This window comes from Prenolepis imparis, unplaced genomic scaffold (genome assembly GCF_030444845.1).
Source record: "Prenolepis imparis isolate NDT839.2.m4 unplaced genomic scaffold, iyPreImpa1.0 SCAF_12, whole genome shotgun sequence".
NCBI classification, from domain to species: domain Eukaryota; kingdom Metazoa; phylum Arthropoda; class Insecta; order Hymenoptera; family Formicidae; genus Prenolepis; species Prenolepis imparis.
Genome location: NW_028141170.1, coordinates 13,750,310 through 13,776,267, shown reverse-complemented (window position 1 = coordinate 13,776,267; position 25,958 = coordinate 13,750,310).

Below are 25,958 nucleotides of genomic sequence, written 5' to 3'. Positions count from 1 at the left end.
CGTTTTGATAAATCTTTTAAAAATATTGCATATAATTTAATAAAATGTGCCACATCTATCCGAATATAGCAATGAGGTAGTGTCTGATTTCTACAAGCATCTGCATATTCTTCAACAGTTTTGCATGCTGTAAAGCATCGCACAACCGCTGTTAATAGTGCTCTACTGAAATCAATAACAACTTCTTTTGGATATGGCGCCCCACTTCTTAACCATTTCATAAGCCAAAATTGGATCATATTAGTGTGATGGCTTTCAGAGAGCATTTGAGCAACGCTAAACTGTTCTCCATCGCAGTTGACTACAATTTGATATAGAAAAATATGTTTAGATAAATAATTTCCGTGTTTCTGTATTTTTTTAACAATACTGCCTGTTGCATCTATACAAACACAGCTTGGATATTTTGTAGAGTAATCGCGAAAAATGTGTATTTGGTGATTTGTCCAGTAATGAATAAAACAGGGATCCAATCCAATATTATGAATGCTGTCTTTAAATATTTCCTGTTTCATTATGTATATTGCTATTATGGGATCTCGATGTAAATATTGAGCATTATTAAATTCAGTTTTAGCTGTATGTAAAACTGATGATGAATATAAATGAGGAGGCTCAGGATCTCCTTCCTTCATTAGTTCTTCCGCTTTTTCAGCACGATATACAACGATAGATTTAATTTTTAAGTGTTTGGCAATAGTTTGCCTTATCGGTGCTCTGAGATAACGTTTTCCACATTTTGCTTTTCCATCTACTAATGTTTCTTTTACTATGCAATTAAAATATGCGGTTTTTAAATCTGTTTTAACTTGTATAGTACAATGCAAACGCCTACCACAATTACAGGCACCTATGTAAAGTGTAATTTAAAATAATTAGATACGTTATTATAGTATAACATTGAATATATAATAATGGACTTTAAAATAACAGAAAAGAATTGATTAAATTGATTGTATATACTGCAAAGAAAGAAGTAACTTTAACACTTATAATTATTAAAATATTAAATAAATTGTATTTTATTTGTATATCGTTCGCATTGGAATATTTTTACACTATTACTATATTATAACTATAATATTATTAATTTAAAAACAAAATTAGAATAATTTTATTAAATTATTTTCTTATATTTTACCTTCTTTAATTTGCACATAAATGCATGTACAAGATCGATAGAATAAAAACTTTTCATTTTGTTTATTTTATAATTGACTGATTTAGATGAGAAATTGAAAAAAATACATGTATAATAAAAATTTATTGCATTACATACCTTTTATATAACCCGACATAGCATCTTTTGCAATATAATGATTCTTAAAGTTGAAACCACATTTCAAATTTATGCTGTTCCATATTTTTTCTGTAATAATAGCTTGCCATATGCCTGGTCGAAGTATTTTCCGTTGTCTGTAGCTTGCATTCTTACATTTTGCCTTCGCATTTCGAATATTATATGCGTATGTATGATTTATTATAATATCATTGAATTCCTCAGTGGACATTGAAAATATAAAGTTTATTGTTTGCAGACTGTTCTCAGCATGATTAATTAAATTGTCATATATTGTATCACTTATATTTGTTTCATATGACGTAATTGACACAGTTGAATCACTAGTGTTACTGTTATTGCATCGTTCCTCGGTATTCTTTTCCATTAACTCGGTACGAACATTGTAACGATTACATGTTACAAATGTGTATAACGAAGCAGGTGACATTTTTCCTTTCAATTCACGTGATATAGTTAACCAAATTGAACTTAATTTAGATACTATTTTTTTATCGTATGTTACTATATCGTCTTTATATTTTTTCAATACTTCAATAACATCCACATGAGAAATAATCATAGGACGACCACGAGTTGGTTTCATGATAACACAAATAATATTACTGTTATTATATCAAATATGTTATAAAAAATAAACGAAAATTTAATCCAATTATCCGTTTTCGAGGAACGCGGCTAAACAATGACTGTCACTTAAAACAACTGTGCTAAGACTGAGCCTACCGCTGGCAAAGTTTAGAAGGAAGAAAGAGAATGAATAAAAACAAATGAGTATCTATCCAATGCTTACTGTCGATTACAGCGCGACTGATATATAAAGCAGTCCGCGATCGCCGACGAGATATATGTCACAAATATCATATTCAAATTTCAGTTAATTTGACTGGACCTTTCCTTTGTGTTTGTGCGAGGTCCTTTCATATACACAATCAAGATTTTAATTATATCCTTACTTTTCTTATATCAATTGTTCATATGACTCAGATTGCCTATTTTTTACTTATGTTTTATTTACCTAGTCTTCTCACACTGTAACGTTAGTATCAAATAAAATGTGTATCAAATAAAATGTGTTACATATTGCAAACTGCATAGTTCTTTTGAAAGCATTTATGTATTTTCTTTACATCAATTAATTTATCTCATTATTTTGCGCATGAAAAAGTTAAGATAGAAGTTAAAAAGTGTAAATAATTCACGAGATACTTTATATATTGTCAAAATGTATCAGAATAAAGTATAAAATATTTCATAAAGTATTAATTTTTTGATAAATTTACCTTAATACTTTTATACGCAGAATAACTAAAAGAATTATATTATTTTAAATAATCATACAAGTTTATTTTAAAAAAGACGATGAAAATGGGTGGAGTTATAAAATCGGTCAATATTTATTTTAAGAGCAATAAAATCCTAAAACGGATTACAATCAAGAAATTTTTTAAATCATTATTATTTTTGGTATTTCGCTCTTGTATGAGTACACTTAGGGTTGTTTTCGATGTAAAGGGTAGCCGATCAAAATTTAATTTAGTGTATATTTGAAGCACATAATTAGCACTAAATTATAGTATAAATGTTTTTTTAAAATCATTATTATTTTTGGTACTTCACTCTTGTATGAGTACACTTAGGATTGTTTTCGGTGTAAAGGGTAGCCTACCGAAATTTAATTTAGTATATATTTGAAGCACATAATTAGCACTAAATTTTAGTATAAGTGTTTTTTTTTGTATTATTATTTTTTAAATGGGTATTCTAACTTTTTTAAAAGTGAACATAAAAATAATTTCTCATTAAACGGCTAGAGCAATAAAATCAGGATTAGAGCAATAAATTAGCACATAAAGAGCACTAAATTCTCCATATGTTTCATGTCATTGTGCTCTTGTTGGCATGCTAGCTTAATAGACATGAGAGGGAGGAGATGGGAAAAACGATTAAGGAGTTAGAGAAAAGAGTGGAATTATTGGAAGGAAGAGGGGCGGTAAGGGGGGGAGATGGAAGGGGAGAGGAAGGGGGGAAAGAAGGACTGAGAAAAAGGGTGACGGAAATGGAGAGAATTTTAGAGAGAAAGGAAAAGGAGGACCGAAGAAGAAATATAGTGATAAAGGGGGTGAAGGTAGTAGAAGGGCCAAAACCAAAAGAAAAGAGAGGCGGTAGAAGGTATACTCAGAGATATAGGAGCGTTAGTGGAAATAAAAGAGATAAGAAGAATAGGAATACAGAGAGAATGAAGAGAAAGGAAGGGAAATGTTGTTAGTGAGGTTAGAAAATGAAGAGCAGAGAAAGGAGGTCTTATTGAAGAAAAAGACTCTGAAGGGAAGGAAGGAAAGGATTTTTGAGGATCTATCATGGGGGGAGAGGAGAATAAGGTGGAAATTAGAAGAGATAGCAAGGATGGAAGAGAGAAAGGGAAAGAGGGTATGGATTAGCAGTGGAAGAATTAGGATAGAGGAGAAATGGTGGAGGTGGGAAGAGACGGAAAACAGATTAAGAGATGATTCGGGAAACTGAAGAGAGGTGAGCTGGGGGGAAGGAAAGGAGGCAGAAACAGTGATGCAAGATTTCACGCGCGACAGCCACTTCGCGACAGCCATCTTGCAGTGGAGAGGATAGGTCGGCAGCGCAGAGTGCACCGAAAAGATGAGAACCCTTGTCCTTCGAACATATGTAGAAGAGGACAGGTATATATCTTTTGTCCTTTATTTTCTTTTAATAGAATAGAGCTACGAATTTCGAGCGAATCCGGAATACTGGCGATAGGGAGTAGGCGATGCGACCCAATATGCAAAAAGAAAATATAAAATATAAAAAATATATTTAATATTATAAAATAATATTAATAAAATTAATATATTTTAAACATAAATTAAGTAACTTATATTAAAAATTTTAATTAAAAATAATTATTAATTAATAATAATTATAATTAAAAATTATAAGTATATTTTATATATAAAAATCCACTCTTGGCCAATATATACGCCTTTCTATTAAAAAAGATTTTTTATCTTTAAAGAAATAATTGTAATAAAATAATATTTTAATTTATAAATATTGTTTAAGATTTTATTCTTTTTATTCCCTATTTATTTTGTACTAATGTACGACGTACATATTGTTGCTCAACGGAAACCGCGAGAAGGTGGTGGTTTCTTCCGTCAAAAAATTTAAAATATTGTATATTGGGAAATGTCATTATTAAAAAAATATTAAAATTATAAAATAATAAAAATAAATAAATAAGTAATTAAAATAAAAAAAAATTAATAAAAAAATTAATAAAATAAATAAAAAAGAAATAAAAAGTCAATTATATATAATTAATTAATAAAAAGTGAATTGCATCCCAGTATATTTCGTCATATAAATATATTATGTGTATGTGTATGTGTGTGTGTGTGTGTATATATATATACATATATGTTTACATTGTATGCATATATATATATATATATTATATATTATATACATATATGCATATAATTGTATACGTATATATATATATTTATTTATATATAATTTATTATATATTTATATACACAATTTTCTTACATGCTTATAAGCATGACGTCTTTTAAATAAAATGTATTATTAATAAGACGAGGGACCAGGTATGTTGGCAACATCAGCGTCTGCAGCATGTAGCTTTAAAATATTTTTATTTTTTTTACAGCAGTAGCATATAATTTGTCCGCCAACATAAGAAACAAATGTTTTTCATTAACTTGCATGTTTATAGCTGTTTCTCCCCTCGTCTTTAATGCAGATTTAAATACACAAATAGCATTAACAGAAGCCGACGAAAATTTATTACGTTTTTTTGTTTTTACATTATTTAAAAGAGAAAACATTCTCTCCGGATCGGCATTAGAATTTGGAAGCGATCTAATAGTATTTATAACATTTTTTAAATTAGGATATTTAGCATTATTATTGGTGTCTCGACGTTGTAAAATTTCTTTCCAAGCATTATCAAAATTTAATTTAGTGAGGCTTTGTTTTTCTTCCGTTGTAAAATCTGATGCTAATGCAATCCATTCTTTTTTTAAAGCATCTTCATCAAAACCGCTAATAGTTTTAATGACGAAAGAAACGTTATTGAATGATGTTTCTCTATTATAAAATAAGCTTACAAATGGTTGAAAAACTATTAATTGTGATAAAAATGTGTCATTTATTGGTAATCTTTTACGAATTTCTTCTGCAGCAGTCACATAAAATGTTAAACAATTTTCTCGAATAATTTTAACAATGTCTACGTGACCTTCCAGTAGTAATTCGTTAAGATATTCCTCACATTCTGAACCCAAAGTAATTTCATTAAGATCTTTTTGATTCTCCTTTAGAGAGAATGCAATATTTTCAGAAAATGGTTGTAAATGCTCTTCTTTAAAAAAATTTTTGCAGATTTGGAAAAGAAATTTTTTGGATTTTGGTTGTAATAAATGAATTCTGGTTTCTAATGCTTGAAAAAATGCATTAAATGCATTAAAGAAATTTAAAGTATATTTTAAAAAAAGAAAATAAGCTTTTAGTTCTATGTTGTTCAGCATAGACAGTAGATATTCTCCAGAATTTTTTTTTCCCTTACAACCATTTCGGTAAGAAAATATTTAATTGTATCCCAAGATTCAAGAAGTCGTTCGACACATAAATAATGAGACAGCCAGCGTGTATCACATAATTTTAATATTTTGCGATTTGTTTCTTGGAAACATTCACAAAATTCTCTGAAAATTGCTGTACGTTTTGGGCTGCTGTTCATATAATTAGAAATTTTTTTTATAAATTCATTGCAATACGCAGGTATTTTATTACATGCAGTATGCGCTGCTAATGCAGTGGAGTGGCAAGGGCATGTTAAAGTTAGTAAACGTGGACATAGTTCTTTCAACTTTTTTTTGAACGATAAATATTTCCCTGTCATAACAAATGCGTTATCGCACGATAAGGCAACAATATTTGGAAATGGTATCTGCAGTTTCCACATTTCACATTTAAATGCCTGAAACAACTTTTCTGCGCTTGAATCTTTGGCATCAATATCGATTAATTTGACTAATTGCGAGCGAACATTTAATGTCTCCGAATCAACGTATCGGACAAAAAAAGTCATCCATTTATTATTAGATATGTCTGATGTTTCGTCAATAAAAACTGAAAACTTTGTATTTTGAATTTTATTGACGACACGATCCGTCTCAATCGGACACAAAACGTTTGTAATAATGCTTTTACATTTCGTTCGACTCATGCTCATGCTTTTCAATACGTCAGGATCTTCTCCTATTTGTTGCAAAAATGTAAGAATCTCTGTTGCATTTTGATGAGAAATGTTTTTATCAGCAATTAATGCTGCATATCTGATTTCCGCGGATTTTTTACGCTCATTAAATGGCAAAAGAGATTTATTTTGCATATTTAAATCTTCTAAATTTGATTGATTTTTTTCTAGATACTTTTTATATATATTTATATGTGTTTTGGATTCTGCATGACGATGGATTTGCGATAAACTACTAGCGATAGATTTATCGCAAATCAAACAAAAAAATAAACTTTCGTCATGTGGCACTTCACGCAACCAAAGTTTAAATTCTTCAATATCTAACCATTCTTTTTTAAATATTGATTTGCACGATTTTTTTATTGGTATCTCAACATTATCATTACTATTATTATCAGATGATAATGTATTCTTTTTAATATTATTTTGATGATACGCGGAGTCAGCATGTCTTAATATGTATGTTGAATTGCACGAAAAAGTTTTATTGCATATACTGCAATAAAATAAAAACTACTATCAGATGATACGTTACATACCCAAGATTTGTATCGGTCGTCTGTAAGCCAAGCTTCTGCAAAACTTCGCTTACGAGCTTTTCGGGGCTTCGTCAATTCAACACACATTTTTCGTTACTTTATACTATTTGTTAAAGCGAAATATATATACTGATCAAGAGCTAATTGCTCGAAAACGAGATGTGTTTATAGTAAAATGGTCTACAGCAGACTCGACGAATTTCGAAGACATAAATGTCAAAAACCTGTCGCTAGATTGTTATTGTGTCAAACAGCTGATTGGAGAGCTGCTTGACAAGACGAGACGCGCGGTAAAACGATCAACACGCGCAAAAAAGGTAAACACGGCTCGTCGGGAAGCCGAATATAATGATTGAAATACATTTCCCAATATACAATATTTTAAATTTTTTGACGGAAGAAACCACCACCTTCTCGCGGTTTCCGTTGAGCAACAATATGTACGTCGTACATTAGTACAAAATAAATAGGGAATAAAAAGAATAAAATCTTAAACAATATTTATAAATTAAAATATTATTTTATTACAATTATTTCTTTAAAGATAAAAAATCTTTTTTAATAGAAAGGCGTATATATTGGCCAAGAGTGGATTTTTATATATAAAATATACTTATAATTATTAATTATAATTATTATTAATTAATAATTATTTTTAATTAAAATTTTAAATATAAGTTACTTAATTTATGTTTAAAATATATTAATTTTATTAATATTATTTTATAATATTAAATATATTTTTTATATTTTATATTTTCTTTTTGCATATTGGGTCGCATCTCGCATCACCTACTCGCTATTGCCAGTATTCCGGATTCGCTCGAAATTCGTAGTTCTATTCTATCAAAAGAAAATAAAGGACAAAAGATATATACCTGTCCTCTTCTACATATGTTCGAAGGACAAGGGTTCTCATCTTTTCGGTGCGCTCTGCGCTGCCGACCTACCCCCTCCACTGCAAGATGGCTGTCGCGAAGTGGCTGTCGCGCGTGAAATCTTGCATCACTGGGCAGAAACGAAATAGAAGGAAGGGGAGGAAAAGGAGAAGGTGAGGGGAACTACGGGAAGAGAGGTCGCGAGAAAGTAAAAGGAGGGAAAGTAGTTTTCTGGAACGTGGCAGGACTGAGGAATAAGGATAGGAACTTTTGGGAGGGGCTGCAAAGGTGGGTGGTTATAGTACTGTTAGAAACATGGGTGGAGGAAAAAGAAGGGGAGAGAGTAAGGGAAAGATTGCCGAAGGGATACGTGTGGGAGGTACAATGGGCGAGTAGAGTAAATAGAAGAGGAAGAGCAATGGGGGGGATGATCATGGGGATTAGAAAGGAATTAGTGGATAAAGAGGCGAGAAAGGAGATAGAAGAGGAGGGAATAATGGTGGGGAGAGTAAAATTAGGAAAGGATAGATGGAGAATTGTAGGTGTATACGTGAGGGAGGGGATAGATAAGACGCTGGGGTATATAGAGAGATGGGCGGAGGAAAGAGAAGAAGGAGTCAAGACGCTGGTAGGGGGAGGAGATTTTAACGCCAGAACGGGAAGAGAGGGGGGAAGAATAAAGGAAGATATGGGCGGGGAGGGAGAAGGAGAGGAGACAGGAAGGTGTTCAAAGGATGAAGTAATAAACAGGGAGGAAAAAAGACTAATACACTTTCTGAATGAAAAGGTATGGTGCATTTTTAACGGAAACGTAAAGGGGGACGAGGAAGGAGAATACACCTACACTGGAGGAAAAGGTTGCACAGTGATCGATTATGTAATAGGAGAGGGTGAAGTGATGGAGAAAATAGATAGGCTAGAAATAGGGGATAGGATAGATTCGGATCATCATCCACTAGAGATGAGGATAAAAGGGAAAGAAGTTAGATGGAGGAGAGAGAAGAAAGGAATAAGAGGGAGAAGAGGAGTGTGGAATGAAGGAGGAAGAAGATTATTCAAGGAAAAGTTAGGGAGGGTGAGGATAGGAGAAAGGCAATTGAAGGAGGAATGGGAGAAGATGGAGGGAAGGCTGAAAGCAGCTTTGGAAGAAACTGAGAAGGAAGTAGGTAAAGAGGGAGTTAAGAGGAATGGATGGTGGGACGAACAGTGCTTGAGGAAGAAGGAGGAAGTTAGAAAGGAGTTAAGGAAATGGAGAAAGAGGGAAGGGGAAAGAGCGAGCTACACTAGGAAAAGGCAGGAGTATAGGGAGCTATGTGAGTGGAAAAAGAAAAATGAGAATGAGAGGTGGGAAAAGCAAGTGGTGGAGGCGAAAAGGGAAGGAGATGTTTGGGAAGTAATAAACAGAGAAAGGAGGAGGAGAAAGAGATTGAACGAAGATATTGGAATGAAGGAATGGAAAGAGTATTTTGAGAGGCTGCTAGGAGAGGTGGAAAGCAGAGTGGTAAAGGGGGTGACTAGGGACAAGAGGGAAGGTATAAGGGAAGAGGAGTTAAGCAAGGAGGAGTTTACAGATGCGATAAAAAAGATAAAAGACGGGAAGGCAGCAGGAGGAGATGAAATCCCAGGGGAGGTGTGGAAATACGGGGGAAAGGAAGTGGAAGAATGGGCTTGGAATTTTTGCAATAGGGTATGGAGGGGAGAAGGATGGCCGGAGGGATGGAAAGAGGGGGTGATTATTCCGATAGTGAAAAAAGGAGTGGGGAGGGTCGCAGAGGAATATAGGGGGGTAACCTTGATCCCAACACTATATAAGATATATATGACTATGATGACAGAGAGGCTAAGGAAGGAGATAGAGGGAAAAGGGATTATATCGCATAATCAGACAGGGTTTAGGAAAGGGATGGGCACTCTGGACAATGTGTATGTCCTGAATTATCTGGTGAATAGGCAGCTGGGGAGAAAAGGAGGAAAGTTAGTGGCGTTATTTATTGATCTCAAGGCGGCATTCGACTCAGTGGACAGAGAAATTCTAATCGAGGCTATGAGAGAGGGAGGAGTCAGGGAAGGCCTAGTTAGGAGGGTGGAGGAGATGCTGAGGGAAACGAAGAGTAAAGTGAGGGCAGGGGAGGAGATGGGAGAGAGCTTTTGTACAGCAAGAGGAGTGAGACAGGGGTGCCCGATAAGCCCCCTGTTGTTCAATTTGGTGCTAGCAGACCTAGAGGGGAAGATGAGCAGGATAAAATGGGGGGGGTGTTAAGTTAGGGAAAGATAGGGTATACACGCTGGCATACGCAGATGACATGGTGTTGATGGCAGAGAATGAGGATGAAATGAGAAGTATGATTGAGAGGTTGGAAGAGTATTTAGACGGGAAAAGGTTGGAGTTAAATGCGGAAAAAACAAAGGTAATGAGATTCGATAAGGGTAGAGGAGGAAGGAGCAAAAGGGATTGGAGATGGAAAGGGAGAAAGTTAGAAGAAGTGAAAGAGTTCAGATATCTGGGGTATACATTACAGAGGAATGGTAAGCAGGAAGCACATGTGAAGGAGAGGATTAAGAAGGCAGCGGTAGTGATGGGATGTATATGGGGGATCGGGAAGAGAAGGTTTGGAAAGGATTGGGGAAGAAGACTATGGCTGTTTGATAAGTTAGTGTGGACAGTCCTAGGTTATGGCGTAGAGATATGGGGATGGAGGGAGAGAGAGGGCACGGAGAGGTTGGAGGAGAGATATCTGAGATGGATGTTAGGGGTGGAAAGAAGGACATCGAGTTACCTAGTAAGGGAAGAACTACAAAGGGAGAAGCTGAGAGGAAGAGCAGGGAGGAGAGCGTGGGGGTTTGAGGAAAGATTGAGAGAGGGGAGGGGAAGTGAATTAGCGAGGAGATGTTTGGAGGAGATGAGAGAGAGAGAGACAGAAAAGAAGAAGTAGGCTCGGAGTGGGAGAAGGAGAGGAAGGATTTCTTTGAAGGTAGAGGGTTAAAGAAGGAGGAGGTAGAAAGAAGGAGAGAAGAAGGAGAGACACTGGTAGGGGAGTTAATAAGAAGAGAAACAGAATTGCAAGGGAAAGAGAGGGAGAAGAGGGTAGCAGATTCGAGGTATAACAAATGGTATAAGGGAATCAAGGGCAAAGGAATCCCAGAATATTTAAAGAAAGGGTGGGGGGAGAATAAATGGAATAGGGTGGCCAGATTTAGATTAGGGAATGAAGTAAGGGGGGGAAGATACTGGGAGGAGGAAAAAGATAAGAAGTGCAGATTATGTGGGGTGGAGGAGGAGACGTGGGAACATCTATGGGAGGGATGTAGGAAGTGGAAGACGGAAGGAGGTAGTTGGCAAGAGGTGGTAAGTTGGATTTTAGGAGAAGAAGGTAAGGAGGAGTGGTGGATGAGAGAAGTGGAAGAGGAGAGAAAGGAGAGAGGGGAGGGAAGGAGAGAGGGAGAGAGAGAGGAGAGAGAGAGAGAGAGAGAGAGAGAGAGAGAGAGAGAGAGAGAGAGAGAGAGAGAGAGAGAGAGAGAGAGAGAGAGGAAGTGAGAGAGAGAGAGAGGAAGTAGGAGGGAGAGTGAGTAGATGAAAGGGTTGAAACATAAAGGAAGGGAAAAGAAATAAACAGTAAAGAATAGAGTCAACGGAAACATGGATTGAAGGCAAGAGGAAACGGAAGTCCCAGGCGAGAGAAGTGTGTGTGTGTGTGTATGTGGACGATTCGAGGATGAGGAGCGTAGCAAGCGAGACTCGCGAACCATCCGCGTCCACACGCGAGGGTAGAGGCGTAGAGTAATTTTAGGTTTTAGAATTAGAGATAGAGGATAAGTTAGTATGTAAGGTTTTTGTAAGCGAAATTGTATCCCTCTGGGGAATCAATAAAAAATATCTACTACTCCAATTACGGAAATTAATATATTTTGTTGGAATAACTCTATTGCACTTCTAAAAAATGATATGCCAAACATCTATATATGCCAAAAAAATATATATCTATATTATATGAAAGCCTGTTTTTCGGATAGTATATATTAATAATCGCAGAGAAATATTTTTGCATTTGACGTCGCCTATTTTGTACAAATATTTATAGATAATATAGTTACGTTGAGTTAAATTATAATATAATATAATAAAAAATTTTTTTTAAAATTATTTATTATCAATCTCAAATAATTGGTCATTTATATCGGAATTTTTTTAAGTTAAACATATAATTTAAAATTAAATCTTCACGAATTATATTATTATAAAATTATTGAAATTATTATAATTTTTTTTACAAACAGCATATTTTTCATTATTACAAAATAATGGATTGTTTTATTCAAATAATTTGAAATTGCTAGTTAATTTGCAATGTGTTCAAAGCAGATTTTGTTATCATAATTAATACATATACAGGGTGGTTCACGTAACGGTCGCCACGATTTTTGAGACATTTCCGCCAATTTAAAAAAAATGTTCATAAAGTGAAAATTAATCTGCTTTACGCAAGCTATAACATGCAATAAAAAAATTAAAAAAAAAAATTTTTATACAAAAATCAATGTTATCTTGATTTTCTTAAATGGAACCACCATATTTTTTTATATAAATCGATTCCTCATAATATTCTGCATAAAAAATTATAAGGGTAAGATGGTCAAAAAGTGAATAGTTTACAAGACATTTTATACTTTAATTTCACATAATCTTACATAAACTATGAAATATTTCATAAAGTATTCATTTTCCGGTGATCTTACTTTAATATTTTTATGCACAAAATAATGAGAAATCGATTGGTGTAAAGAAAACACATAGTTGTTTGTAAGAAAAAATATGTTGCCGCTAGTTGTAAATTACATATTTTTTGTTTGTGTGTTTAAACACATTTAAATATGTTTAGCCGGGATAAATCTTAAAATGGCCCATATATAATTATATATAAATATATATAGATATACAGGGTGACTCATAACAACCTGATGTCCTTGAAATGTCATATTTGTGAACGAATTCTGAGACGATTATTCCTTTTGCAAAATTTTGTCCGAAGCTTAGTTTTTGAGTTATAATTGAAAAAAGTTAGCGAATTACGAGTCCGATACAACGGACAGGCAGGGACGGCGCAACGCGTCGCGAGACTAATATAGCCCCACACTTCCCTAGACAGTCAATATTATTGACACAATATTTGATATTAATTTTTTGAAGTTTATTGAATTATTATTGCGAGTTTTACATTAAGTGGCAAATAAATTAGAAATTGACGAATGAAAAACGAAGTAGTAATCGTAATTTGATTAAATATTCTTACCTTTAAAAAAATGGACGCATTTGTATTACGTGATGAACGATCTTCATAAAGGAATAAAAATGCGTCGATTTTCTTAAAGATAAGAATATTTAATCAAATTACGAATACTATTTCGTTTTTCATTCATCTATTTCTAGTTTATTTGCCACTTAATGTAAAACTCGTGTTTGAATATTTTAGTCTAAAGCGTTACGTTATAGCTCTCCTAGATGATAAATAATATTGTAAAATATCGTAAAATATTGTTTAGAAACTGCAATAATAATTCAATAAACTTCAAAAAATCAATATCAGATATTGTGTCAATAATATTGACTGTCTAGGGAAGGTGAGGCCATATTAGTCTCGCGACGCGTTGCGCCGTCCCTGCCTGTCCGTTGTATCGGACTCGTAATTCGCTAACTTTTTTCAATTATAACTCAAAAACTAAGCTTCGGACAAAATTTTGCAAAAGGAAAAATCGTCTCAGAATTCGTTCAAGAATATGCCATTTTAAGGACATCAGGTTGTTTTGAATCACCCTGTATATTGAAGCTTTCCTTGTGACCGATGAGTCAATGATTGTCCAGACCTAAGAGATTTTTTAAAATAAAATGTAAGATTTGATACAACTAAAGAAAAACGTGAGATGTATGAAACAGAATGCTATCTGTGAAAGTTTTATCAATGCAACATTTCTTCGAAATAGACAGTAGTCCTGTTTTTGACATATTTGTGACAATCTCCCTGTGTCTGCTTCGTAGACTCGTAACCAGTTATGCAAATTGGAGCAATAGATCTCTCTGTCCGAGAAAAGAGAGGAAATTTTTGTGAGGAATCACATATTTTAGGAATTTGTTTATGTTATCATTTGATCGCTTCTTACATTGTTAACAGGAAGTTTTTCTTGCTCTCGAACTGCTGCGAAAATCAATTATTCCAACGGTGAAAATCGTTGGTGTAATTATGCGCAAGGTTGATGCGCGATGCATCGTATTTCCCTTTCCCGTTTGATTCACATGCACGATGGACACCCCGAAAGGTCATCCGCGTATCGGCATCGGATAAATCGATGCGACACTGATTTCTCGGTGAAGATGTTTTTGCACCGTCTTCCTATTAGATGAAAGACGTTGTTTAAAGCCCTAACTATAATACAAAATTTAGATATTATGTTAAAAATGTGAATAATATAGAAAATACAAATATTAATGTAACAACAATGAAAAATGATATAAGCATAAATGAAGAAAATTATTTATTATAAAATTATATATATTATTATTTATTATATACAGAATGAATTTTTTAAAGCGTTACAAACTTATATCTCATAAACAAAGCATTTTAGAGAAAAATGTTTCATACAAAAGTTTTTTTATTTCGAGGGGGACATAAAATAATGTCATTAATTTGACCTTGGAAAGTCGTTTAAAGATCACATGAAGGTTACTTTCAATTTCTTAAATATGGAAACCCCCATTTTTCAATGCATATTCTTGTAGCTTACCTCGAGAGCTTTTCAAAACACTACAATAAAATATTTTTTCATTAAGTACTTTTCGAGTTATATGGCTTGAAGTTAACAATTTTTTTACATAAATGTAAAATATCTTGTAAAATATTCAATTTTCGGTAATCTTATCTTAATACTTTTAATTGCTTTTAAAAAGTACGCAGCTGCATGTTGCAAATTACATACTTTTTTTAAAAACAATTATCTGTTTTCTTTACACCAATTGATTGGTCTCATTATTCCGTGCATAAAAGTATTAAGGTAAGATTAACGAAAACTGAATATTTTACAAGATATTTTACATTTTATGTCAAAAAATTATTAACTTCAAACCTTATAATTCAAAAAGTACTTAAGAGAAAAATAACTTTATTATAGTGTTTTGAAAAGCTCTCGAGCTAAGCTACAAAAATGTAAAGGAAAATGGGGGTTTCTATTTAAGAAATTGAAGGTAATCTTCATGTGATCTTTAAACGACTTTCCAAGATCAAATTAATGACATCATCTTATGTCCTCTTCAAAGTCACAAAACTTTTGTATGAAACATTTTTCTCAAAAATACTTTGTTTTCAAGATATAAGTTTGTAATGCTTTAAAACATTCACCCTGTATATTATTATTAAATAATTTGTTTTTTACAAAATATATTAATTTATAAAAAACGGATTCTCAAGAGAAAATAAAAAAAAATTATGCTCTGGAGTTAAAAGTTTTCTTAAACTGTTTTTAATTAGAAATAGAAAAATTTTTTCTAAAATATTATTTCTGATGTCACTCTTTTATAGCGAAAAAAGAGATCTGCATCATTTTTACTCTTTCACAAAAGTTGAAAAATCTAAACTATATTTTTTTCCTCTTTAATATAAGTAAAATTCCTATTAATTAAAAAACTAAACATGATAATAAAAATGTTGTTCTCAGAATAAAAAAAATTTATTATATAATTAAAATTTATTATACTTAGCAATGTCTAAATCCATATTGTTTAAAACAAGCTGAAATATAAATATTTTTAATTATGTTATAGTTGCATGACAACCTATTCCTATATTTATATATATATATTTTTTTTTTATTCTTATATTTATATTTATAGTTTATTTACATTTATATTTTTATTTTGTTCTTTTTCATTTTGCATTACATTTAATCTTTATTCCTGATTCCTATTCTTAATATTTAATATATTTAATATATTTATTCTTATTTCTAATATTTTCTCTATTGTGTGCAAAGCGTAAAAGTGTCTCCGCGACTTTGTATCCGCGTAATCTCAGATCATGAAATGAATCATTCGAAAGACTTGACTTGAATCAAGCGTGTGGACTTTTCTGCAGATGGAAACTTACATTAATCGGTAATTAAACATGCTCTAATATTCACGAAATGCAAGATTCCAATAAATTCAAAACTAAGAACGGAATCAACTATTTCTGACTCAAATTGCGATCGCATTGAGAGAGGGAAAGAGAGCAATGGTTGCGAATTATCATGGATAGCATAAATTAAACAGAAGTATAAATATTGCGTTGTTTCTCTTGTCCGAATCAACGAACACATGATGCTTACAAAAGTGAGATACGTATTAGAGTTTCGAGCGTGAATAATCGCATTTCTGTACGTGCAATTCCTTCCATCAATGTTGTCACGTAAGCATGCCTGTAGTTACTTGCCTCGCAAATTTATACAATGAATGACGGAAGTCGAAATAACATTGTCCATTGTACAGCTAAGAAATTAACGTCTCTACATACGACATTCAATGTAATGATCGATTGTGAAATCTGTGCAGGAAGATAAGCAATTTCTTTTGGAAAAATTCTTCTTTTGGAAAAACATTTAAAAATAAATGATTTCGTTTTTTTATAAAAATTATCTTGTTGTTATATAAAATAATAATGTTGCAAAAAGAGACGCGTTATTTCTTCCATTCACATTTAACAATATGTCGGAATCAATAAACATGAAGAAATTGTGTCGAAAAAAGTGGCAGAGTCGATTTCGTCGACTTGGTCGCAATTATCGTCGCTACATTTTTTTGTCACATTTTTACCACGCTTCGCGTTTCATGAAAATTGTCGTAATTGTCAACGCACTTTATTCGTGTATCTATTTTGCAGTTTTGTTTTATATAAAATATTATTTTCTTCATTACGTGTTGGATAATTTTTTTGAAGATTTTCTTTCAAAATTATAAAAAAAAAATATTTATAAATTCAAAAACATTGTACGCAAATAGCGTTTTTGTCTATTTCTAAAAATGTCCTCAACCAAACATGTGTCTTGTTTATAAGCGGAATATACCAATTATTCCGTAGTCTACGCCATATCTCGTCGCAGTGTATTTCATTCGCATAATAATGCGGAATAGGCGTATGTATATGTACATTTCTAACTTTAATTTTATGAGAAAAAAGAAAAAATGCAGAGCGTGATGCTCCGGTGCAAAGTTCCAAACGTTGAAACAATATAGTGACGTCCTTTCCTTTTCGTTTCCAGGTATACGTATATAAAACGTGCGTGTTGATTGCGGTTATTAGGTTCATGAAAATTTCGACGAAATATTACGCGTTCGAGTTAAACTTGAAAAGATATCATATTTTTGCTGCGAAATCAACACTCACGCGTAATTATTATTTATTCAATGATGACTTTGCAGAATTAATCGCTTACAAATAAATGAAAGGACTTTTAGTGAATCTTTTCTCGTGTTTTGTACTAAAAAAAGTATATTCTCTAAGAATGCATATTATAAGAAATTTCCCTTTTTTTTTAAATACCCTATTCTAAAAAACCTAAGTGTTAAAAGAAGCTCTCTTATCTTAGGGGAATCCTTTGAAGATTTTAGTATCACTTATTCCTAATTTATGAAAATGTAGATGATATGGGATTTATTTTTACATTAACAAAAGGTCTATTATTTTACAGCACACAGACAAGAAAGACCCATAAAGAAAGCATAGACATAGAAAACATATATATATATATATAGACTAAATGGGGCACGAGACCTCGCTCTTAAGCAATTAAATTAGGTTATGTTATGTTATGTTTACATGTTACTTACTCATGAATACTTCTCTTAAGTCGTTCAATTCTCCTTTTTCAAGTTATTTATTAACTTTTTCATTCTTTTAATAAACTAAAATCATTGAGTGACACTGATAAACACTGTAATACTGCACTTCCTATAACAACACAACATATCCGAAAGACGTTCAGAGGACATCCAGAGGATGTTAGGATATCTTCTGGATGTCCTCTGGATGTCCCTTGAACGTCTTTCGGATATGTGTGCTGTTAGGGCTATAAATTGTAACACATTGCTGCAACAATATGACTAATATAGAATATAGAATAAATTGAAATCAAAATAAGTCGAAAATAAAGAATGACGAAATTACGTTTAAGCCTTCTTTAGAATTATAATCTAATAATAATGCGTTTTAAATGGAAATTCTGTTACAAACAATGATGGCGGATTATTTGAATATCTTTTGTAATTCTAACCTTATATACTGTTTGTAAGTTAATTATAATGTTAAGATTCTTAACTTACTCGAGAATTTTTTCAATGTGCTCACAAAAAAATTATATTCGGAAATCACACTTTATTTTTTTTGCATCCACTTTTATATATGATTCGTGATCCATTGAAGTATACTCCAAAAACATATATACATATATATATTATATATATATGTATATATATATAAGGTGAAATTGGATATTTTATTTTTTATTTTATGATAACTTTATGTTGTCCTTTCTTCGTTGTTACGTCTTTCTCCATTGGGTTTTGAATGACGAGGCACGAAATATTAATTTTGTCGGAAAACATTGAGAAAAAAAAAGAAAGAAAAATGATTGAAACAATGACTGTTTCATAGTCTTAAAAAGTCTAAGATATTATACTATGATATATGTATCTGCATCTTTCTCGGGGAATGAAACGTTGAGTTCTTCGTGTTCTTTTGTTCACCTTTATACGGTTCGTTGCACACATTATCGGCGCTATGCGAAAAGAAAAGCCGGTGGTATGTATGTATTTATACATTATAGCAATATATTATGTATACTTAATCTCCGCGACAACACAAGAGCAGACAGCGATCGGTGCTGACCATGGATGAGTTCACTGATCCCATCGTCTTCGAAGTACACGTTCTTTCATCGCATCGCAGCTTTCAGATGCGAAATATATGCTTGCTTGTGTTGAAAAAAAATAAGAAAGAAAGAAAAGAGAGAAAGAGAGAGGATGGGGAATCGAGAAGAAGGCAACTCTTGAAATCTTTCTTATACCCGAGGGAGAACATGACCATGATGTGAAAGCAAAAGAGGAGCATGCGTTACATTCAAGTCCATTTCGTGCACTGTTGAATGTCAATGATTTGGAGACGATTTTCAAAAATAAAATAACCAATCATTGCTCCCTCATTTGTCTCTGCGTAAAAAAAATTAATTATTTAAACATATGTACCTCGACAAGTTCAGATAACATCATCAGTTAAACAATATATGGATTTTAGAACTTTAGAACTGTGATTATTTTCATCTTCATTATTATTTTTCTTTTTCTACTCGATATACGTCGTTAAATAAGTATTTCAGACAAAATCATTTTTTGAGTCAATTATAAGTTAATCAAACATACAATTTACATTTAATTGAATAAATTGATGTTTTACAATGTTACACATTCGCAAAATATCATCGAGAGTCAGTGAATAGTCGTTACATTCATCTATCTCCTCTTTGAGGCAAATAACTTTGGTCAGTCAGGGTCACCAAAGAGGTATATTAATTGCAGACATCTCTCATCGATAAGTTCTCTGGCTATGAGAAAAATGCATTCGAGTGCATTCGCTCGCTTCTGTTTGCGATAGACTACGAGATGAGGACTACACCTCCTCTTGTGCGCGTTTCCGAGGACAAAAAGGACCCTGAAAAATTCTACAACTAGAAAGAGTCACCGACATTCCCACAGGAGTCATCCTATTATATTTAAATTAGATGAATATAACATATCTCTCTCTTTCTCTCCCCCCTCTCCTCTCTCTCTTTTTCTTCAGCTGCGTGGGAGTCTATACGTGATACACATACAGGGTGTTTGAAAAGTTGCAAGACAGCGAAATATCTCGAAAAATGTAAGTTTAAAAAAAAGTTTCAGAAGTTATAGACTTTAAAAAAGTCTATTGGCTTATCTTGACTATTCTGAGCTATTTTGACCTTGAGCAACGCTGCCAAGATCAGTCATTTTGAATTTTTTAAATGGTACCACGCTATTTTTTTACATAAATCGATTCCTCGTAATATTCGGCAAAAAGTATTATAAGAGTAAAATGACCAAAAATTGAATAATTTATGAGATATTTTATGCTTTAATTTGACATAATCTTATATACAGGGTGTCCCAGAACTGGCGAAGAAGCTTTTAATGACAGATTCTTCATGAAATTCTAAGTCGAAAAGTTCTTTACAAAAATGTGATCCAATGAATAGAATTTGAATGGTGAGGCATTGAAGTTGACGTATGGGAGCGCATGAAATTCGCGCGGTCAGGAGCGTAACAGCCAAGCTCGGCACGGGTACAACTTATAACTCGTGTATCGCGCCGATGCGTGTTTATCTATTACTCTATAATATTCTGTTATTAATAATATGAATTAATTATTCTCATTAATAATAATATTTATCTTTATCAATTAATAATTTTGTGTACTTGACCTACTGGTGTACCAGTACAGAATATTATTTCATGCGCTCCCACACGTCAACTTCAATGCCTCACCATTCAAATTCTATTCATTGGATCACATTTTTGTAAAGAACTTTTCGACTTAGAATTTCATGAAGAATCTGTCATTAAAAGCTTCTTCGCCAGTTCTGGGACACCCTGTATATGTATAAACTGAGATATAAACTATGAAATATCTCGCAAAATATTTATTTTTTGATGATCTTACCTAAATACTTTTATATACAAAATAATGAGAGAAATCAAATAGTGTTAAGAAAACACATAATTGTTTTTAAGAAAAAATATGTAACTGCTAGTTACAAATTATATATTTTCCGCAACTTTTCGAACATCCCTTATACATACGAGGGCAGTTCGATAAGTCAGTGACTTTTACAAGATATGGCACTCAAATCGCAATCTAATTTTATTTCTGATATTTACCATCTTATTTAAGTATACACACCAAGTTTCAAGTAGATCTGTCAAATAGAAATTTTTTGACAGCGTTCTAAAGCGGATAAGTTTGTGTTTTTTGCTAAAATGGAAAAAAGTGAATTTCGTGTGCTAATAAAACATTACTTTTTGCGTGGAAAAACCATTAAGGAAACTGAAGAAAAGCTAAAAAAGTATTATGGGGACTCTGCTCCGTCGCATGGAATGGTTCACAAGTGGTTCTACATTACACACTGTAGAACAAATTTTTATTCAAGATGTTTCTACAACAAATGCTACTGTTACTGAAAATAATGCTTCAACACTAGTGAACAATACTAGTGAAATTTCCAAAGATGTGATAGAAGTCAGTCCTACGCAAAGAAGTGTTATGTCAGAAGTCAAACAGTCTTTAAAACTCAAGAGGAAATAAGTAGTGATACAAGGAGAGTTCTAACCCGGGTCCTCTGAGGGAGGCGCGGGGCGCGGGGGGTTCTTCGTGGCGAGAGGTATGACGTCACGCGGGGCGGGGGTTCTCCGTGGCGCGGGTGCTGACGTCACGCGGGGTGGAGGGGATGTTTCGGCAAAGGAGGGGGAGTTTTCTGAGTGCAATATTTGTAGATGGTATCTTTACGACTTTTTTATAAGGGATCTTAGACATTTTCCCAAAAAGGTATAGAACAAGCGCCGATGTCCGGCTGCTCAAACTTGTCAACGGAGCGTTCTAGAGTCCATTAAAACTATGTTTTTTTCAATTTATGTCCATAAAATTATTAGGATATTATGGAAAGGAATGATGATTTTAGGGCCGACGCTGCGACGAACATGTCGAAACGTGATTTAATAGGCCTCTACCTATTTGCGTTGACGTTCGGCAGCTTTGTACCCTCGCGGAAAATCTCCCATAAAACGGCAGCGAAACATCTTCTTTAATATTTTTTAAGGAAGAATGCAACGTATCGGCGCCAACGTTCGGCTGCTTGTAACCGGAGCGCTCTAGAATCCATAAAACTATGTTTCTCATTTTATGGACAAAATGTCCATTAAATGTCCATAAAATCATTAGGATATTATGGAATGAAGATTTTAGGGCCGACGCTGCGACGAACATGTCGAAACGTTATTTATATAGGTGCAAATGTAAAAGCGTTGACATTCAGCAGCTTTGTACCCTCGCGGAAAATGTGTCGTAAACGAGAGCGAAACATCTTCCTTAATATTTTTAAGGAAGAGTTGCGACGTATCGGCGCCAACGTTCGGCAGCTTGTGTCCTTACTCCTTTATTCATAAAACCGATATCTCAGGAAACTATCTTTTGAGATACGCCAAATGTTAGAAAAGGAAACAGAATTAGGTGAAATATATATAAGGATGAGAGCGCGTCAAACCATAATACGATTTGAAAGCGCATAGATGCAGCGGTGAAAAAAGTTTAGTGGCTATTTTCTTGTATTAGAAGTGTTAGTGGCATAGTAGTGAGAAAAAAAATGGAAAACATCGAGCAGAACGAACGCGACCTGTTGGAGCGGTCCCGCCAAGTCACCACCTTGGGTGAATATTTTGCATGGGCGCTGCGCTGCGAGGAATTGATCAAACAGCTTGAAGAACGCAGCCGTGTCAAGCGTCCGCGACTCTCGATTGGATATAGACAATCTTTGGTGGCTAGAATCGCGCAACTCGAGAATGCAAAGACTCAATTACAGACACGGTTTATACCTAGTGGTGGTAATTATAGTGGTGACAATAACGTGGGAAGAGCTTGTTTGGCGAGAGATTGATACGGCGCTCGAGAGCCGCATCTTAACCGGTGCGGTAATAAACAATAATTACATCGAACCTCGTCAATTTCTCAAGGATGCCAAAGATGCAAAAGACATTGTGATCGAGCACGTGCAGAAAGTGATGCAAAAACACATTAATGTAAAAGTGAACACCGTGTTTAATGGCGAGTTTGTGTCCGGTGATAAACGCGCCAACAAAAGTGTCAATACAAAAAACTATGAACTCTTTCGCACGTCCGATTTACACGAGTGGTATGAGCGCCGCGTTATCGAACCTACGCTAGCATCGCTAGAAGAGTTTCAAGAACGCGATAGTGGTTGGGCGTTGTCACAAATAATTAACTTGACTATAAATATAAACAAATATAATTCAATGCGCGCGGGATGTTATCTAAACTTACCGCGAGAAATTGTGACGAAGAGAGCAGTGATGAACGTGCAGTCTAAAGACGATGCGTGTTTCGCGTGGTCGGTGGTGGCCGCTTTGTACCCTGCTGAAAGACATATGGAATGGGGATCTTCATATCTGCACTATACGACGGTGCTGAATCTCCAAGACATTGAGTTTCCAGTGACCATAAATCAAATTAAAAAGTTTGAACTAGCAAATAATATCTCCATCAATGTATATAGTATTGAGAACGGCATTGTCCCGATACGTCTTTCGGAGCAAAAGAAAGACAAACATGTCAACTTGTTGTATGTGCAAGACAGCAACAGCGTCGGACATTTCGCGTGGATCAAGAATCTATCCCGGCTTGTCAGCACGCAACTGAGCAAACACAATGGTCAAAAATATATCTGCGAACGGTGCGTATATTTATTGCAAATTATATATTAAAATATAATTGTAAATAAAATTGTAATTTTTTTTTCTTTCACAGATGCTTGCACTATTTCGGATCGGAGGACAAGTTGCAGTCACATACAGTAGACTGCGGAAAGATAAACGACTGCGCTATTCGGTTACCAAGCGATAAAGACAAGTGGCTCGGCTTCGAAAACTACAACAGAAAGGAGCGACTTCCGTTTGTAGTGTACGCCGACTTGGAATGCGTTTTGGTAAAGACCGAAGAAACGACAAATTATCAACATCACAAGGTATTCAGCATCGCTTATTATATACATTGTTCGTACGACAACTCGTTATCCGCGTATAATTCTCGCCGTAGCGTCGATTGCGTTTCATGGTTCGCCGAAGAACTTAAAAATTTAGCGTTACGTATAAAGACTATTTTAACGACAAATGTTCCCATGGTAAATTTAACATCGGACGAGTGGAAAAAATTTCACAGCGCAACGCATTGTCATATATGCGAAAAACCATTTGTACAAGACGATACACGCGTACGCGATCATTGCCATCTGACTGGACGATACAGAGGTCCCGCGCACTCAAATTGCAATCTAAATTATAAAGAATCTTTTTGTATTCCAATAGTTTTTCACAATTTATCCGGTTACGACGCGCATTTCATTATCGAGGATTTAGCTACAGCGTTCGAAGGGGAAATCGAATTACTTACGATAATGAAAGAAAAATATATTTTATTTACAAAAACTGTTAAATTGACACAAGACAATTCGAAACATCATATAAAATTACGTTTTATCGATTCATATAAATTTCTGGCAACAAGTCTTGATAAATTAGCATCTTTTTTGAATAAAGAGAAACTAAAAATTTTACAATCAGAATTTCAAAATTTACCGACAGAAAATTTCAATCTATTAACACGGAAGGGTGTCTTTCCATACGAATATATAGATTGTATCGACAAATTGCAAGATACATGTTTACCGCCGCGCGAATCATTTTACAGTTCTTTGACCGGTGGCACAATATCCGAGAGCGATTACGCGCACGCCGAGAACGTCTGGAACCGATTCTCCCTTCGAACGCTAGGCGAATATAGTGATCTATATTTAAAAATTGATGTCATGTTATTAGCAGATATTTTTGAAAACTTTCGCGACACTTGCATCGCGAGTTATGGACTCGACCCTGCATATTATTATACTCTTCCCGGGTATACGTGGGATGCCATGTTAAAACATACAAATATAACATTCGAATTGCTTACAGACATTGATATGGTCATGTTTATCGAACGGAGTATACGTGGTGGTTTAAGTCAATGTTCCAATAGATACGCCCATGCTAATAACAAGTACATGCAATCGTATGATCCGTCGAAACCATCATCATATTTAATGTATTTAGATGTAAATAATTTGTATGGATGGGCAATGTGTCAACCGTTGCCTTACGCCGATTTTCGATGGGTCGATGACATATCTAATTTTGACATATCACGCTCGATTCGCCTATAGGCTATATCCTCGAAGTAGATTTAGAATATCCGCAACATCTTCACGACATACTCACTGACCTACCGTTTTGCCCAACACGCGATAAACCACCCGGTAAGCGGGAAGATAAGTTACTCGCAACGCTTTACTATAAGAAGCGTTATGTGATACACTACTACAACCTGCAACAGTGCACGCGTCACGGTCTTCGTATCGTAAAGATACATCGCGTATTACAATTCACTCAATCCACATGGCTTCACGGTTACATTGAACTTAACACACAATTTAGAACTCAAGCGAAAAATAATTTTGAAAAAAATTTATATAAATTGATGAATAATGCGGTATTTGGTAAAACGATGGAAAATGTGCGTAATCGTGTCGATGTAAAATTATTGACAAAGTGGAACGGACGATACGGAGCAGAGGCAATGATAGCGAAACCAAATTTTCATAGTAGAAGCGTCTTTTCGGAAAATTTAATTGCTGTAGAATTACGTAAACTTGAGGTGAAATTTTATAAACCAATCTATGTCGGCATGTGCATACTCGACATCTCTAAAACTTGTTTGTATGAATTTCATCACGAGTACATGCCACCGCTCTATCGTGACAGATGTCGGGTAATGTACACCGACACAGATAGTTTAATATACCATATTAAATGCGCAGACGTGTATGAAAATATGAAACACGATATCGCTAGATTCGATACGAGCGATTATCCAATTGACAACGCGTACGGTATACCGCTTGTGAATAAAAAAGTACCGGGTCTAATGGAGGATGAAAATAATGGCGCGATAATGACCGAATTCGTCGGGCTTTAGAGCAAAAATGTACGCTTTGCGAGTGAATAGTAAAAATGATACAAAAAAAGTAAAAGG